The following is a 16,024-nucleotide window of genomic DNA, read 5'->3' as shown; positions in this document are numbered from 1 at the left end:
ATCCTGCCACTCCACTTTGAATGCTGCTGCTCTTCTCCGTCAGCACTGTGCAATCAATACACAGCTCAGGGTACAGAGCAGAGACCTCTGCGTGGCCTTCTCCTCCCTCTAGGAATTGTGCAAACCCATCCCTGGCTTGTCCAGATGCAGCTAAAGCTCTCCTCATTATAAACAACTAACAACAACAAAAAACCTGCACTCCCAGAACTTTCTCGATTCTTTGTGCCGCGTTAGGGTGAGCGTGGCTCCAGCATCCTTTGAAAGCCTGATGCATGGATTAGCTACATCAGCACACAATGCCCTTTACACACACTAAAAAAAAGGAATTAGGTTGTTATTTTGTAAAAGACCTGCACTGTCACTGTCTAGACTTAGCAGGCACCCATTCCATTTGAGTGCATTACAACAAGTTTAATTTAATGCACCTTAACAAATGAAAGCTCCCTAAACAATATACCATCACCAGGGCATCAGAAGTTCAGGCACAATGCTTCTGGGAGAATTTGATGTTCCTGTTAAGCTCAGATCCCTAGACATAGTGCTGTGAAGGACCACTCACTGCAGCCAAAATGAAGGTAGATGGACCATGCTGTTATTTTTTTTTTCTTTTTTGTTTGTTTTATGTCCAGTGCCTTCTGGGAGGTTCTGGCAGGGAAGAGAATGACACGGAGAGAAATAAAATGTGGAAGGACCCTCCCTTGAAATGTTTATTAAAACAAAACAATAACAAAACACTACAGATTCTGAATGAAGTACAAACAAACAGCAAATTCTTTCCAGTTTGGGGGAAAACATGCATAATTGTTTACAGTTAAGATTTCCCAGATGGCATTTCAAGGCTTGCTGTTCTTTTAGCACTTGCTGTCACAGGCCAGGAAAAAGAAAACTGATTGTTATAGGCCCTCAAAAACTAAGTGGCATGACACAGATAACATCCATGCACACCTGCACTTCATCACTTAATTCCCTGAAACACAGCAAAGCAAGGCCCAATCATTTCAGTAAAAGAGACCGAAACCAGGATTTCTATCACTTAACCAGCCCATCACTGGTTGGAATTACTCCATAAATGTTATCAGGTAGACTAGGACCTCTTTTCCCCAGTGTAAACATATTGCTGAATACTTCAAGCAAGCTCTGAAATATTTTTCGAAAGGTAGGGTACTCGTTTCTTGGGAAGCCAACTCTCGGTGCAGTTACACTTTATCACTGAAGTATACTTCTAGACATAGGTCTGCTCAGTGACTTGAGAAGGTGTGACAAGAAGGACACTTTTTCTAAGACCACCAGAAGCAGGCACACCATTAGGGGCTGTAGTGAGAGTCAATATTCAAAGTAGCATTTTGTTACTCCCTAATTCATAATATATTGGAAATAGGGAAGAGGAAAGCACAAATAAAGGACTTTCTTCTTCTACAGCTCAGGCTCAGCGATGAACTTCTACCATGCTCAAATGACGTGCCTGACCAGCATTTCCCAGCAACTCAGTGCAACTTCCACAGTGTAAGATGTTCGTTTCTATAAAACTTCATGAAAGCAGCTAAGAAATTTGCATGTTATGTGTTTTTTTCCAAGACTGAAATCTATAGGCTAGTGCTCCTACTCCAGGAATCTTTAAGAGAAGTACTTTTTCCACTGTTGATACTCACACCCTGGTTTTGCAGGCTTTTTTGCAGGAATGTTAAGTCACCCATAATAATAAATTTACACCTAAGCTCAGAGCCAGAGTTCTTCTGTTGCTTCTGAGCACACACTTTTGAAAATGAATGGTTTGGCCTTCTTTAGGGCCTTCTGATCTGGGTGTATAGAGATGCTGTTAGATTTCTGAGACTCCATGTGGGCAGGAATTATCAATATTTACAACATGGCAAAGTGGGCGAGTTTGATCTGAGGGGGGTCTTCAAAGCAAACCTGTTTACTGCTGCTGCAAACTGAGTGACCTTGCGAAGTCGATGAGACCTACATTTTCAGCAGTGACGATCCTTCAGTTCTGTGGAAAGGTAACTACCACTGATACTAGGAAATCAGTCCCTTAACAAACAACTCTAACCAGAACTATCCAGGAAGGCAGTCTAAATCACAGTTACTTTCAAAAAAGTTATTCGTCTGTGTTCCCGCTTCCCAACATCTGTAAAATTAAGAAAGATCTAAATCATAGGCATGTTTAAAACCACGTAAATCAGTTACAGGCAACTGGAGTCACGTAAGTACTTGCAAAGACAATTAAGCCACAAGGACACTCAGTTCTACACCCAAGTTACGCTAAGTGGAGCAGAAATGCAAACTGTCTATCTACAGTTTGCTCGGCTTCTAATTCTATTTTCGTTGTTGAATTATGGTCCTTCCACCACCGTAGGGTAAAAAGAAATGTGTTGTGGCCTTTCCCTTCAGCTGTAGGGAGTGCTGAATAAAGATGACGGCAGTTCTGGCTTCACTTAATTGAATTTGGTATTCAGCTATCTGCTCTAAAAGCACCATGGAAAAAAAACAAAAGAACATTAGCTCCTTCAAAGTGAAGTCTAACTTTTAGGAATTTACTCAGACTAGAAGCATCTTGTCTGCACTGTGTTTTCAACGTGGAAGATCTACTGAAATGCAAAAAGCACACTTTTTAAAAGCATTTATTGTCTCTGTAAAGTGTGAAACAGTGAAAACCCCTCTAGTTTGGGTTGACCTGGCAAAACATTTTCCAAAACAAATAAGGCAAATATGAAATTAATTTGTATTTCTTTGTGTTGTGCCACTTTAATTTGGCAATTCTATTTTTATTGCTATTCCAAGGAACAAAATAATCAGTTACAGTGTCAAGCACACTGGGGCTATTAGTACCACAATCTATAGAGTCAGCCACTGTAAAGAACCCAGTCCTGAGGCTAACGTCCAGACCAAAACCTAACAAGGGAACTCCTTGGGTTAAAAACCAAGACTCCCTTGGCTGCAAGGGGAGTTGAGGCCCCTTTAATTCAGTGGCCATTCCCCACACAGCGAGTATATTTTTTGCAGTCAGGCAGTCATTTCTGTGTTTTTGTGGGAGTCACTTTGATTGGACTGCACCAAACCAGCCTGAATTACTCTCTCCTGATAGTCCTGAGACTGGGACCTCACTAGGCACTCAAGTTGCTTATACCACTGAAGTCTGCAAGGGCAGAATACTTTAACCAACAGCATCCTGGCTTGTATAAGAAGCAGTGTGGCCAGCAGGTCTAGGGAGGTGATTGTCCCCCTGTACTCAGCTCTGGTGAGGCCACACCTCGAGTACTGTGTTCAGTTTTGGGCCCTTCACTACAAGAAGGACATGGAGGTGCTCAAGAGAGTCCAGAGAAGGGCAACGAAGCTGGTGAGGGGTCTGGAGAACAAGTCTTACGAGGAGCGGCTGAGGGAGCTGGGGTTGTTTAGCCTGGAGAAAAGGAGGCTCAGGGGAGACCTCATCGCTCTCTGTAGGTACCTTAAAGGAGGCTGTAGAGGGGTGGGGGTTGGTCTGTTCTCTCATGTGCCTGGTGACAGGACGAGGGGGAATGGGCTAAAGTTGCGTCAGGGGAGGTTTAGGTTGGATATTAGGAAAAACTTCTTTACTGAAAGGGTTGTTAGGCGTTGGAATGGACTGCCCAGGGAGGTGGTTGAGTCGCTATCCCTGGAGGTCTTTAAAAGACGTTTAGATGTAGCCCTTAGTGATATGGTTTAGTGGAGGTCTTGCTAGTGTTAGGACAGAGGTTGGACTCGATGATCTTGGAGGTCTCTTCCAACCTAGACGATTCTGTGATTCTGTGATTCTGTGAACATCACGGTCCTTCATGAATAGAGCACAGGTTTGGGGATAGCTGTACACTGTTCCGTTATCAACTGACAAGACTAAGACCAGACTAAGGCAACATGTTACACATGATAAATATTCACTTGGGGAATGATATTTTCCTTTGCTATCATTTAAAAAAAGATTTTCTTTCACAGCTGCATAGGTACTATAACAGGATTCCCTGAAAAGAGGTATCTACCTTAGATTTCATAAAAAGCTCAGATGTGTGAAATGGTCCCTTACTCACTGTGGAATGTTCCAGTACATTTTGCAGATGCTTTGCTGTTCAGATTACAGCTAAATCACAATGCAGTGAATTCACAGAATCTCTCCTGTGGACTTTAATGGAAACAATTTTGTCCTTAACGATTGGAATAGAATTGCAGATGGACATATTCTAAACCACATAAAGTGAGAGAGGTCAACACTGCAGCACCTCTGTACCTACTACATTTAGGGAACTTCACAGATTTAAAGCAATAGCACTTACACCACCTAAACTTAGTATTTGCATAAAAATGATACCTATCTGTTCAAATCCACGTTCTTACTTCCCTTCAAGCTGGTCAGCACCCATCCTATAGACGGAGACAAAAGCTCCTAAAAATAACTGATTTTAGGACTAGAATACAAATCATCCAAATTTGGTAAAGCAAGCCATCAGACCTGAACATCTTACACGCAAAAGAGTTGAAAAATAATAGTACTGCTATAGAACACTTGGACACTTCCTTTTGCCACTGCAGTATCTCATTTCTCTCTTTGAATACTGGCAATTCTGTCTTGTGGTTACTTTAATTACTGCTTTGAATGCTTCCCTCCGAGCTAAACTGGCTGGCTTTTGATTTTGCTGTCTTGCTCTTGTTTAAATGGTGGGTTGGAAACCTCCAGATGTCAATATTCTAGTAAAATTTAACCTTGGAACAGCCTTTCCCAACATTCATTTCAAAACCTCAAGCACCCTGACCTGGTTTCTTCCAGCACTGACTACCTTGCAGCCGCCTGCCTGGGGAGATGGCCCGAACAGAAGAGCAACATACTGGCTGATAGCTTGCTCCTTGCCATTACTGCCATGTCTTTTGTAAGCAGCAGTTTGCCGCAGTGAAAGAGGTCACTGGTCCATCAGGCACAGAATTTCACATTCAGCTGTGACCTATACCAAATGCTTCAGAGGATGGCAAGAAGTCTTGATCATAGCCACCTGTACAAGACTGCACATGACTGGGGATGAGGAAAGGGAAACTGAACTCCACCTGTCTTGTAGAGGACCTGAACACACCCCTGAGAAAGAGATGATATTCCCCAAAGCTTCAATTTAACCTAGTTAACAGAACTCAAAATGTTAATGTCCAACTGAATTGACAACTCTACTCCCAAATCTTACTCAGCTCTATGTTCAGATCCATAGGGTACTTAAACCATGCTGCCAAATTGCTGTTCAAACCTAAGCTGCAGCTACGCATCCTGAGAAGCACTGATGGTCTGAGTTTGTGCCTCAGCACAGGAATGAAATTGTCCTATTTCCAATGCCCTGTTTTCCTCAGCTTTGTGCCCCAGCACCTGTGGTCTTCATAGAGAAGCAACGATGAATCATTTGCATGGATGCTAAATTTAACAAGAATAGAGGTTAAAACTGTTAACTGTGAGCTAAGTGTGTTAATGAGGAGCCAAAACAGTGATTCTGGGATTGGTAGAAGTGAAGGTGGACTGAAGAAGCAGACTACATGTGTTGAAAAAAAGTTCATCTTCTCACTGCCTGGCTGCACAGAGCACCCCTACAGTATCACATACATTACCACCGATTCCACATCGGAAGATCTGGCTCTGTTTTTAAATTGTTTAAAATTAAACAATTTGTTTAATTTTGTTTAAAATTAAACAATTAAAATTAAAATTGTTTAAATTGTTATGCACAAGATTAGGATCACAGAGCAGCTTTACATTGGTAAAAAGAGCATTTTTAAAATCAGATCAACTGGTAAAAATCAATGTAATGCCACTGCCATTGAAAAAAGACAAATGTATACAAATCAAGGACATATTCTACTGACTTTATTGGAAAGATCATGATGGTAATGAAGTCAGTGCATCCAGTTAACAGTCACACCAGACTGGAATGAGACCGTCCTACAAACCTCTTAGCTGGGGTGAGATGCATTAGGTATTCTGGAAGAGTAGGGGGGGAAGGTTCCATAGCATAGGAGGCGCATGTCATCAAAAATGAGTTTCCAAATTTAAGAGGATGCTGAAGAGTTTGCAACAGAATTTCAATAAAACTTCAAGGTCAAAGATGATGCTAAAATGATTTTTTAAGGCAATATTTTATATTATTTGCAGCCTTCTTTTGCCTAACAGAAAAATAACCAACTGAAAATTCTAAAACAGTTTAAATGAATCCTGATCAAAAGACTGAAAGAATAAAAATGGAACTGACCAGAGGGAACTTGACTGCCAGTTAGGCTGAGCCACAACATAAATCAGTTTATAATCATATTTCTCATTATATTTCAAAATAATTCATGCAGAAATCACAAATTTGTAAGGAGTAAATTATAGCTATGAGAAAATAATTAATGCAATGAACTCCATAAAGGCCATTTCCATGCAAAAGATGACATGTAATATTTAGGCAGTTAGCTACATAAGCAGTATAAGATTGCTTACGTACTACAAGCAATATGGTCTGAGTTTGTGCCTCGGCACAGGAGTGAAATTGTCCTATTTCCAATGCCCTGCTTTCCTCAGTTTTCTCAGTTTCCTCAATTTGTCCATTCTCCCAGAAAAAAAAAAAAAAAACACATTTGGAAAAAATAAGTAGGCTCTGAATTTTAAAAAGTGGGGAAAAGAGACTGTATGTTTCTTGGCTTATGCTAGTTTTGTAGTTGTAGCTTTGAGTCTGCTCCCAGCTTTGTCATTTTTAGGAGTTATCTTTGACTTGCGCTGTATCATCGCAGGCAGTATAACCTGTGCCTGTTGTGACAGTGAGCCAGGCCCAGGGAAAGAATACAAACAGGGCAGTCCAAAACAAATGGTTTGTGGCAGATAAGCCATGATAACTTTTGCTCAGGAATCAGTTATTCCCAGCTCATCCTTTCCTCAAGTCTGTACCTGCTAACAAGGTCACTAAGAATCGGTACCCTGCAAAAAAGAGTGGTTTTTTTGTGTGCAATGCCTTAAAGGAAAAAAAAAAATAAAAAAAATGTCTTTGGGTGCTCCATTTTCCACATGGCTTTCACGGCAGTGTAATGTTACCTACAGTAAAGGAATGGGGCTACTGGTGTTTGTATGGCCCCAGTACCCACATGTTCAGAGACCAGAGCTCCAGCAGTCAAAGCACTGTCCACATACTAAGCAGAGTTTCTGTACCCATGGTGTTACTGTCTAACACGTGGCAGATAAGAAACTCCATCAGATAGAAATAAGCTCAAATTAAAACAGAAGGAAGTAATTTGATTACAGTCACACACAAGGCTTTTCCACAAACCCAGGAATACAAACCCAGTCATCAGCCAGGCACCACCATCCCCAGGTCAGCACTTTTAAGGGACAAAATCGAAGCATTCTTTCAGGAACACTGATGCAGACCTGTGGGGTTGTCTATGTAAGGTCAGACTGACCAGCAGTATCCTAATTTTAGCTGTTTAAAACCTATATTTTCAAAGAAAGTTGAAGCTTTTGATGAAGTATTACACTGTATGCACCTGCTGTATACAAGTGCGAAAGGATTAAGCTGTCAGTGGCATCTAGTTATGTACAGTACAGCAACCAAGCCTCATTTCTGACGGATACAGGGAGTGGATCATTTTGAAGAGCACACGTATAGTGGTGTGTTTTCTGGGCTTGTATTCCCACCAAACATCTGAAATACCAGCTATTCCAAAGGAGCTTATTCAAACAGGCTCTTCTTCCCTTACAAAAACTGACTGGTTTTCATCAAAAACTGACTGGTTTTGTGCCTAAAGAGTACAGATCTGAAAATATAATTAACTTCTGGTTTCTCTGCAGTCTAGCAGGTAGGGCTGATTGTGAATGTACTACTTTCTTCTCAAAAATGATGTAGCAGGAGGTTTTACAGAGTCCCAGATTTGAGAATCAGGCTGCTAGGAAGAGATTTTTGTCTGCAAAATTAACACATATGCCTTTTTTTCATTGCCTGCTTACTCAGTACATATTATGTCCCTGGGTATATTTTTTATTGCAGTCTATTATTCAGTTTTTCTATGATTTAGAAGACTTGATGGAAGAAACAAATCATTGTCATGCAAATGTCTGAGATGAAAGCCTCATCATTGTGCTATGCTGACACAACTTAGCCTTCAAAAGTAGTCAGTTCCCATTGCAATCAAAGGGAGTTATGTGGTGAAAAGCCCACTGCAATCCATTGAAATTGTGTCCCTTAACGCTTTACAAATGCCTGCAAGCCGCAAATGACTCTCAGTACAGTTCATATCTTCATCCAGCAGCCAGCTGTTTCTTTTGCAACTCCAATCAGTGATCACAGAGGCAAAGTACTCCGCAGGCATTCGCAGCAGCTAGCACTAGTTAGCACTTTACAAGCCTCTCAGTGGCAAAATCTAAAATGGTTTGCCAATATCATCAGCCCTGCTTTACCAACTGAGGTCCATGGTTAGAGCTTGTGAGCTGAGTACAGAAACTCAGAATCCTGTTGGACTGGGAGCTGAGCTTACCCAACCATTAGAATATACTGATACCTTTGAGTCATTACATTACAAATTCAAGTTAGTATCTCAACACTGGCAATGCAGCACACTTCCATAGAGCCTTCCGCTGTGCTTCTAATAGAGCTTCCAAATATTTACTCCACTGTCTTCACAAACTTACCAAAGCAATTTGCTTCAGTTCTGTAGCCAGCTGGACAACATATAGCTTTAGAGAGTACTAAAAATGAAGAGAGTTATTTTGGACACCCTTACCATATTGTTAGAACACATTTACCTGGTTAACTCATGGGCATAATGAAACCACCTCTGTGCTAGCAAACCAAGCATGGCTAGGGCACAAGCTGAAGCACTGGCATACAACCATTCCTCCTATTGGAATATCAGGGTGCTCCCCTGTTAGCTCATGCTAACTGGTCACTGTCTCCAGCAATGCCTGGGTATGGTATGGAAATTCTACAGCCAGGGACTGTTTCCTGCTCACACTTTGAGACAGGATGCATGGCTGTGGGTGGAAGAGAGTAAAGGGGTGCAGGCATGAGCTGTACTATTCCTTCTGCCACAGCACCCAGGGGATGGACAATGGACCTTTGCCACTTTGTTGGCATGAAATATTCTGAGAGCTCAGTATTAGAAACAACCGGTTTTGGCAGAGCGCTTCCCACACCATAAACATGAGCCTAACTACACGGTTTTCTATTGAACCTTACTCCTGCTGCTAGCTGCCAACATCTTGGTGACTATGTGTGAGTGGTTTTCGTTCTGGAGGCGTACAACCCAATCCTCCTTACCTACTATATTTTCACAGGTGATGACTGCTTTGAGCTCTCACTGACTGCAGTGGGACCGATGGTGTTCTCTATCTGTAAAGATCTGCTACAATATATAGTTGGCTTGATTTTTCAGTCTCTGGCTTCACAACTCACTGTAACCCACTGTAATTAAGAAATGCTTCGTATAGATTTTAAACTAGCTTGAACTCCTGTGCAGCACAGCTTACTAAATTTCCCCTGATGCTTTCTTGTACTAAGACATATAATTTGCAGTTTTTTCCTTGCTCACAGCTTGACAGGCACCATTTTAGCTAAAGCCACAAAACCATTATCACTTTACCCAAGTATGGAGTCTCAGGCTAACAGATCACAAAAGTTCCCAACATAATATTTTCCTTACCTGGAGCAACTATGCTCTTATGAAGCAGTGAAAGATCATTAGTCATTTGATAACCACCAGGTGAACACAAAACAAAGGCTGATAATTATCTCAGAGCAATCAGACTGCATTATTAAGAATGAATAGAACTCACTATAGGAAGCTACCTCTTCTACAGAAGATCTATGGCCAGGTCATATTCTAATAGTAATTCATTTACATGGTAATGCAGATTTATCTAACTTGCATACTGGGTGATTAGAGTTATTAGATACAGATGTGGTGCTTGTCAGCCAGATGCAGGGAAACAGCTCATAATCTGTCCTGAGTACTCACCACATGCAGATCACTTCTCTTTTCACTGTCCTCCAGTGTGGCTGAGTACACAGAATCCTTGAGTAATGCTGTTTTCCATCTCACTTACTGAGGTACATGTGTTAAGCTGCACATATATCCATAAGCTACCCACCATATAACTTAGCCTAGATTTTCCATGATGGCAAGAATGCCCTGGTTCCTGTGGCCCCAAGTCTCTGAACCAGCTGACACCTTACCAACTGAAATGCACGGGCTTTTAACAGCTACCTCAACTGTGTATTCTGTTAAGTCTTCTTGAGGGAAACTTTTTTTTGTATTTGTTTGTTTGACTCAGAGTAATTATTGGCATCACCTATGCTCCCTTTGAAAAATGTGTTTTGTTTAAGCAGTGCCCCTGCAAGGCATTTATAATGGTTTCCATTTCCTAAGTAAAAATTTGTCCATCAAGATAAATCTGTCAACTGTTAACTGCAGGTTTGGGAGCCAACCTCATTTGTTTAAATCATGGAAAATAAATCCTCTTCTATTATCACTTGGTACCAAGTTTCACATCAAGAGAAGCATAGTTTTCTGTTTTGATCGCTCAACTATAATGGCTGAGGAAGAGGAAATCGGTGTTTTTGTCAGACAGTGCTGATTACACAGTTTGGCAGCTACATATAGTACTCCTGTATTTTCTACATAAAAGTATCGATTGCTGTGCTTCTATGCTTTGTTATTTAACCGCTCTATTTGTAATGGAAGTCTCCTAACTAAAAATGTTTTTTGTTTTGTTTTGTTTTTTTCTTTTTAGAAAGGTTTTAACATAAGGTGGTGTAATCCAAAAAGCTGCTGCTTTCTGCAGAAAAATACTAGCACGCTTGTGGGAAAAAAATCCAAACAAAAATAATTAGGCCAAAATGCCAGTTACTTGTTTTGGACACAGTGCTGTGGAGCGACGCAACTGCTCTAGTGCAATTGCCTCATTTTGGACAGGTGCCTGTTTCCTTCTCTGGATCAAGTCCCTAAGCGTTCCTCTTCACAACTACTTCCTCGCATCCTGAGGAATCTTCCTGTCCCACCTCGGTACACTCAGGAAGATCTGATACAACCTTTGAGAAGTGATCCACAGTGCTATGGGAGAAGGATTTGGAGTCAGAGCATTTGATGGACTCTGGAAAAATGATGCCAGGCAGCCTGCTACTTACAAAGGTTTTGAACTAATTGTAGTGCTTTATCATCCTAGCTGAATCTGTTGTGTTTGTTCTGCAATACTGTATAATCTACACATCAAATTATATGCTGCAAGCATCTATGGAAGGATTTCTCCGCATGCTTTCCTCAGTCAGTGAGCGTGGGTATGCTTTGAGGGGAGCTATTTGGAAGCACGTCCCGTAAGAAACATCTCCATTCCCTCCATAAAGTTACCAGAGCTGCTGCGGAGATGAAACATTTCTTATGCAAATATAATTAAGTTGGAAAGTTTCTGAAGTTCCTTTCTAGCCCACAAAGTTTCAGTTTGCATCCTATAAATCAAGTTACTATAACATCCCCAAAAAGTAGCTAGTATTTGATAATACTGTAAAATAAACATTCAAAGATTTGCTCCTTACTTGTTTACTTTTGAATGTCTTGGTTAAACTACATTTTTCGGAAGAGAGACTGCTCTGTACATCTGTAGAGCACCAATCACTAGAAACTCGCGCTGGGTTCTCAGAAGCGCCAAGAACCGCATTAACTCTACTGACCCTCTGCTAACTCAGCCGTCCATGCAGTTACACCACTGACTACTGCTGCTGGCCGTCATTTTGGGACAAACTAGCCTGTCCCTTTCAGAACAGCATCCAGTGTTTACTCACATTCCTTTCCCTAGAAGACAGGGAATCTTCCAGAATCCCAACTAAGTATTTGCCTTCAGGAACTATTTCCACATTTAAAAAGTGTGCACCTTAGCTCTGTGTGCTCTGGTTTGGCTTCCTTTGACTGCTAACATAGGAAGCCCTTTACTAACATAAAATACCCTCTCCTGCCTACAATCCCAGCATCTAGATCTTATCCTTGCTAGCTACTTATTTTGTGTATTTTAATATCTCACTATAAGAAATAAAAGGAAACTATACTTCTTCCTAAAATATGGTGGTAAGTAGGAAGCTCAACTACAGGCTACTTTTCTTGACAAGAATACAGGAAGAGAACAAAATGACAGGAATTTGTTCATCCAAACAAGCTGAAGTGAAATGTGTTGATTTCAAGTACATGACAACAAAGGCAATATGTACGACGGATGCTCTGCAGGCAAAGCGCTGTCCAGGGAGCACAGAAGGTGACATGCCTAATATAAAGTACATGGGCAGGAGTGCCAGGAATGCGCTCCTTTTTTTCTAATACAGTAAATGTAATTTCAAAACACTTTTTGAACTGACTTTGGTGGTACAAAGCATGCAGATACTAAATGACAAGGTGAGCCACAGCATGGTTGGGAATTGTCCAAATTCCGTCACTAGCCTTAACTCTTAATTTCCCAGACCCCATCCTTCGCACTGCAGCTCTTTGGTTTGTGAGCTGCTCCAGCAGCTAAGATCTTCGATTGACTGCATCTAAACACACCATTGAGTAAGGGCTAAGGCTGTTTCAGACACCTTCATGTTTACACACTATTAATAATAAGCAAAAGAACTATTTTGAGACCCCACACTTCTCTGACCATTAGGCACCACTGCACATCAAGTGATTTTTACTCAGTTTGTGTTTACACCTATTCATCCCAGTAATGTATCCAAATGCAAAGGAAAATAAAAATTTAAATAAAAAACAAAATCCATCTCAAGACAGAATTTGAATCTCAGACCACTAATCATTTGTTAGACTTTGTTCCTTTGAGTAGTTGCAGTTGGATTCCTTTGCTCACCAGTCTTTCATTATTTCCCCTCACAAGCATTCACTTCAGAGAAAGGGAGAAATAATAGCTTGAAACTGAAGCGATATTTATTTGTGACAAATACATTGTGACACTTGATCCTCCTTGTCTTTTTGATGCCACTTCTAAATAAATATTGATGGCCTGTCATTGCTTGGCTACAGCCAGGAACGTTTCCATCCAAAAATTCTGTTTTTTAAACAAAACATGATGGGCAATAGAAAAGATTTTCCCGGTGGGTTTTAGTTTTCCACAGATGCTTACATCTTTTGATTCTACAAGTGTTAAGGATGGGACAAGCTTGAGATAAGGACAGAAGGTGGAGATGCTTTTATATTCTATTAAGAATGTAAATAGAAATAATAATGGAAAACACAGAAGTTCACTGTTTCTTTGCACATCACTAGAAACGAGATCAGATCTTACTGACTGAACACATGCTCAAATTTTGGGGAAGCTCCAATCCTTCGACCAAGTCTGAACTCTGTGGCTTTCTGTTAAAGCTTGGATTTTTATAGTAGCCTGAGGTTGAATCCCACTGATTCAGTCCAAAACCAACTGAAATAAATTCATTGGCCTGTGTTGGAACAAAAGTCAAATTAGATGGTTCCTCCAGGCCTTGAAATGTGTCAGGCTGTAACTTTGTGGATCTTTTGAAATGCCTTGATTTTCTCCATACTAATTCCAGACAATGATATTTTTAAAAGATTTATATTTTAAAAAGATTTAAATTTAATCCTCCATTTCATATCCAGCTCTGCAGCCTGAAGTTAATGCTTGTTATGTTCATCTTTTAAAAACATCGAGTTTATACAGGAAAGAATAGTAATTATGGGAGATAACTACATATGCAGAAAAGTGAGAAACGTTCAGAAGAGGAAATATTGCTTTGCACATAAGAATATTGTGTTGTGGAGGATCTTGCTCCCACGCTATATCCTCAGTGCAGAACTTACGCAAGCTATCCCAGACAAAACATGCAATGCAGTACCAATCTAATTAACCCATGTTGGAGAGAGAGCATCATCATTCAGACTGAGTCTGGGTGTATCTGCACAGCACTTTATTAAGCCATGAAAACAGACCCTCTTGTCCAGCTCCAGCATCTAAGACAATGAGGCCTGGATTGCAACTGGAACCTGTAGGAGATACCACACAGACAGTAACTTGTCAAATCCTGCTTGTCAGGCAGTATCGGTACTTTTTGCCTTTTCACTGAGCATGTCTTCATCATCCTGTTTATTTGGCAAAATCTCAAACCAGAATGAACAAACGAGTACTGTTTCACAGCTCCAAGTGGCACCATTTTTAGTTTGCGATATATCTGGGTGAGATCTGCCCAAGCAGTCATCCATGGCTGCAGGACAGAGGCCGTGGAAGCTATCCCAGCTGAGTAGCTGTGAAGTGACAACTGCAAAGAATGGTGTACATTCATTCACAAGTGAAATTCCATTCTTGACAGTGTGTGGTCATTGACAATTTGCGTTGTAACAGACAAAAGGATATCGGGGCTGAGTTGAATTCTACAAGATAATGGAACTCCAGCAGGGTATGAACAGATGTCAAGAGGATTCTTATTCTTTACAGCAAAGGAGAGAAAGTACTGAAATAACTATTTTCGTATTTGTGGGTTAGGTTTTTTTTCTTTTTTTTTACTTTTGTCAGCGTGGCCCTGTCTTGAACAATGGACTGGGGCCACAGTGATGTTCTCTGAAAAGCCAGCTGCCTGTACACTGACCATAGACAATTTTTGTCAAGGTTTTCTGCCTTAGCTTCCCCTTCCATAATTTAGAGATAAAATGACTCTCACCCCTTGAAAAACACTTCAGGATTCATGGATATAAGGCTTGGTATAAAAACTATGTGTAACATTTGTCTACCATGGAGTACAGTCAGTGTGGAAAGGGCTGAGATCTATTACTCTAAGGGAAGTCAAGTCATTTTATCTTTTCCCCCCCATCTTTGAGTCTTTTCCTTCTTTCTCATACAGCACAAATTCTATGGGTTTGTTGGTAAAAAAAAAGATAGTCTGCCCAGCCTGCAAGTACAAAACAGTCCTTGCCTAATCCCATGCTCCACATTTAGCTATTGAAATTTAATGGAAGCCTTCATAACTTTCCATATAATAGGTTTTAAGGAACTTTTTTTAATATGCAACTTTTAAACCCATGCCAAACAATTTCACAATGCAATCCATTTATGACACCCCTGATAAGTGTCCAGACCATTTAGTTCTTACAGCACCAAATGTGTGCATGCATTCCTGATATCTCTAGCCTCTGTTGTCCCACATAGCTTGCAATCTATTTTCTTCTTGCCTGAAGCCACCTCTCTACCAGCCTTTACCACAACATATTCATAAGAAAACTAGCCCAGTAGTATTAGGAAAAGTTTTCTTCTCTATAACAATTTCAATTGTATTTTTTTCTTGTATAAATTTACACCCTGAGTGTATGTTATTGTAAGTCTAATAGACCAAACCATTAACCCAGCCATTGTCTAAAAATACATTCTTAATTCCATGTATATGGCATGCTCCCCTTTGCCCAAATCAGAATTTTGCTTGTAATGCTGAAAAACAGCACAACACCTGATACCTATGAAGCATATTGTCAAAAAAGAACCCAACTGCACACCAGTAGGATTTTGCTGTGTGACTGCTATCTGGGAAGAAATGCTCGTAAAGCATGTCAACACCAAAGCAATAGGTACACTGCACTCATAGCTGATTAGCAGGCAAGTGTAATGCAGCCTAATCAAACTTTGTACTGGTAAACTGGTGTTAATGAAACAGCCTTTCTTGTAGCTAGAGTTCTTCACTATTTTTTTTAATACGTACACAAAAAATACAAAGTTAATAAAACTTCACTAGTGCGATAAATGTTAATAGGTATCATTTTCAGAAACATGGGTCCTTGTGCAATGCAAACAATTCACAATTCAATCCTTTTAAGTAAGAGTGGTCGCAGTGATTTTCATTTACAAGTCAAAGCACTCTTTAGTTAGGAGTAGCTTGAGTTGAAGTATTCTCTAACAGTGCTTAAGTGAAGATAGACCCCTGTTCTACTCTGGAAAGAACCTGCTGTATAGGTGTTTAAATGCAAACTGAAGTATCAGTATCTAAAGTATCAGTATTGAGATAGTCCCATATTTTGTCTGAAACTACATCCTTGCTGGAGTTCAGTC

The 16,024-nt window shown here is 40.5% G+C and overlaps 1 protein-coding gene across 1 annotated transcript in view; it reads right to left on the bottom strand.

The window, feature by feature from the left end:
- Positions 1-16,024, bottom strand: part of MAPK8 (mitogen-activated protein kinase 8) — a 250,390-nt gene that overhangs the window by 220,896 nt on the left and 13,470 nt on the right. The gene's annotated exons all lie outside the window — the stretch shown is intronic.

The sequence above is a fragment of the Anser anser genome (genome assembly GCF_964211835.1).
Source record: "Anser anser genome assembly, chromosome: 7".
In the NCBI taxonomy this organism is placed as follows: domain Eukaryota; kingdom Metazoa; phylum Chordata; class Aves; order Anseriformes; family Anatidae; genus Anser; species Anser anser.
The sequence above is the reverse complement of the archived record's forward strand: the minus strand, read 5'-3'. Positions and strand labels throughout refer to the sequence as shown.